General features: G+C 43.4%; 1 protein-coding gene across 1 annotated transcript in view; it reads left to right on the forward strand.

The window, feature by feature from the left end:
- Window positions 1-762: 762 nt before the first annotated feature.
- Window positions 763-3,464, forward strand: part of LOC109514781 (midkine) — a 9,551-nt gene continuing 6,849 nt past the window's right edge. The window contains exon 1 of the mRNA XM_019868153.1: window positions 763-895. The gene's annotated coding sequence lies outside the window, so the exon portion shown is untranslated. The remainder of the gene's footprint in view (window positions 896-3,464) is intronic.

Here is a 3,464-nt window from a genome sequence, read left to right on the forward strand (position 1 = left end):
TGAATGTCAGCAAGAACCCCGTTTCTTAGAAGTAATATCGAAACAAAGATAGCTGGGCTCGCTGCATTCGTTGTGCCAAATTTAAATTGAGAAGACCAAGTCATGTACAATAGAGCAACTGGTTTGGGCCCGTACAAAAATGTGATTGTGAGCGCGTTAGGATAATGCACGGGCAGATTCCGAGTGTAAGGAGACTAATGTGTAAGATTGTGTAAATTGACTTCTGATTTCCTTCATTCCAAATTATGATTTGACTCGACGTGCTTAAAAGTGAGTGGGGGACGCGACTCGACTTGATTTTTGCCATAATTGAGTCACTTGGGTCTTGCTTCACCCTTTCAGGGACCTCGGTTACGACAGTGGACGGCTTCTCATGTTAGCACGTTACAGGGCGCATGAAAGGGTTCAAATTTTAATCTGTAAGGTTTATGACTTGCACATCTGTGACCCATGCCCCCCCACCACCGGTGTCACCAATACAAAAGTAGGTAATCCTGGGTTGCCATGGTAACCACGGAGATGCTATTGTCCTTATTATACGCCGCCCAAGTGAACTCAATACTTTCGAGCTATGATTTTTAAGAAATTTGACGACGGCCCTGTTATGCAAGCGAATCAATCTTCACACAGGACGCACTTGCTAATAACTGCAGTGACCACGTGATCATCTTCAAATGCATTTCTTCAGAACCGTGAAGATAAGGGTCTGAATGGAGCTAATGCAACCAGAATGAACTGGTTTGGGAGACAAAGGCAAGGGGGTTGCCTAAGGGCTAGGGGAGGCGAATCGTTTCAGATGGGCTGCATTGGCCGTGATCTGATGCTCGCAGAGAGAAAGAACTCGACGAGAAAGTTGACGCCCTCGACCTCCACTCAAGTCCCGGCTGCCCCGCAAGTAAGTGCTTCCATGTCTTTTTCTTTTTTTTTATTAATCTGTCTATTGTCTTTTTGAAGTGAGAGGGAGAAAGAGCGAGACTACACATAGAAGGGAAAAAAAGATTTATTCAGGGTGTAGTGAAGAAGGGTTGGGGGGGGGGGTTGTGTGTTTTCGGTGCAAGTTTTTGTGTAACCTGGAGCAAAACTGGTCAAGGCAAACCACTTGAGAGAAGTTTTGTTGTTGTTGTCCTGAACATCATCGACACATGGTTGGGGATATGCAGTGATGGGGCCTCGGCGCGAAGAAATAATTAAGTTCAAGAAATGTAACTCAAGTGGAAGTATTATTGCTCCCAAAACGGGGTGTGTGTTTGTCTGAGCCGTTATCCGCTGACAATCACCCGCCTCCCAACAGCCCCCCCACTTAGCTCCCCTTTTCTGTCCTTTGTTTATACTGTCCCTCAACTCCTCGTGTGCCGTAATACTGACACTTTTTTTTTTAGGGGGGGTGGTCAAAATACCGCCTGTGTCAGGTGTTTTTTCCATCAAACTCATAGGAGCAATGACCACTGACTACTTGCGCTTCTCTGGCCCTTACCTGGAATTGTTGATTGACAGTGCTGATGTTTCTCTCCATACCAGAGGTGGAAAATTAATTTGTGTCCTTTCACTTTCTCTTGGAGAGCCGTGATGACTGGAAAGGAAATATTTGCGCACCTCCTCGTATCAGTACATGTACAGTTCACAAACAAAATGATGGATAACTAACGTTGAAATCAGAAGTCAAGAATAATAGTTTGTTTTGACTATTGTTGAAGTTATTGTAATACGATCACACAAAAAAATGCTCACAATATCTCATTATTCCTTACATGTGCCAATTTGAAATTTTGGTACAGATTTTAAGCAAGCATCATAAAAGTTGACATTGCTTGATTTGCTTTCGGGCACCACATAAAATGATATGGCTGTACAGATCTGGCCCCCCGCCCCCCGAGCCTTGAGTTTGACACCGGTGCTTTATACTGTCTGTACCCCATAATTGACTATTAACCAGTCCCAGGTGGAGTCTCTCTTTTGCAGATGTGACGATATCTTGCTTGTCAAAAAAATATCCAAAGTGGTCTCCCCAAAAATATATTATGACCTGCCCCCACCCCCTGAGAAAAAAAAATGCAAAGAGAGGAGGGTGAGATGATAACCGCGAGAATAGAATGGCTTTGCCTTGACAGCATAACCATGGAAACTATTATGCATGATTGCAAACGTTCTGAAGACCTCAACTCAACTCAAGTGTTTTTCTAGAGCACTTTCAAACAACCACCGCTGTATACAAAGTGCTGTGCATAGAGCAAATATCATATACACAACAATAAAATGAATCACGAAGAAAGTAGAAAGCACAAAACCAGTCAAACTAATCATGTCTGAGTCATGCTGAAATGGCAAAGGCCAAAGAATACAAACGAGTTTTGAGGCCAGTTTTCAAGACGGGCATGAAGGTTCATTCAGTGTCAACACAAAGATGGCATCGAAGAACACCTCCTTCTTCATTCAAAGCTAAGTGAATGTGCCCGATGGGAAATGCATGGAGGAATTTTGTGGTCAGGTTACAGTACATTTAGCAACTCAACGAGAGCCAAGAAACTCTTTTTGGGATCATTTGGAGTCCACCTACTAAAGGTGACCTTAAGTTATTTTTCACTGCAAAGAAAATGAGAGAGAAAGAGAGGTAGTACAGGGGCAACTTTCCACCTTCCTAACTTTAAAATCAGTAATTGCTCCTCGTACTGGAACGTTTTCAGGATTTGAAATGATTTCAAACAAAATGTAGATTTTAGCCTCTATGTGTCGCCGTATATTGTAAATCTAATCTACCAAGGCCCTTGGCATCAATATTGCTGGCCCATGTCACTTCAACCGTTCTTTAACCAATCAGATTTCAAATTCATCCTCCCGGGGGGCCAGAGTGCTGGCCCTTACTGATGTCATCATTTTTCCATCCTGGTTGCCAGCCAATCGCAAGGTACATCTGAACAAATAAGCATTTCTACTCGCATTCACACCACCAAATGATCCTAACGTGCAAATAATCCACCAACAAAAACATTGCCGTTTCCTCTCTATCATGTTTAGAAGCAAATCCACTTCTACTTTAACGAAACAGGAACCCTTTAATACTGTAATTAATGCCGTATTAAAGTCAGTCCAGACCAACTTAGAGTTGGTGACATAGAGTACACACCAAAAGGAGTCATAAGAAAAAAGCTTTAAGTACATAAGAGTGGATTAGAGTCGAACCAGACATGCCTGCCAGCAACGCATAATATTCGACCTCATTCACAGAGAAGCAAGAGAAAGAGAAGCACTGCAACAACTCAGTGGGGCTTGTGTGTATCTTAAATGCTGTCCATAACATTCGGTCGAAAGAAAGTAGCCTTTTAGAGGGGGGCTTTGTATTGTTTTCAGAAACCTCTTACCTTTACAAAAAAAAAGTAATCACATACTAAAGCAACAGTGCGGCCCGTTCATCCTGGAAGAGTCCCCCCCCCCCCCCCCCCCCCACCGCCGCCCTCTCCCGACTGCCT

This window comes from Hippocampus comes, unplaced genomic scaffold (genome assembly GCF_001891065.2).
Source record: "Hippocampus comes isolate QL1 unplaced genomic scaffold, H_comes_QL1_v1.1 scaffold157, whole genome shotgun sequence".
In the NCBI taxonomy this organism is placed as follows: domain Eukaryota; kingdom Metazoa; phylum Chordata; class Actinopteri; order Syngnathiformes; family Syngnathidae; genus Hippocampus; species Hippocampus comes.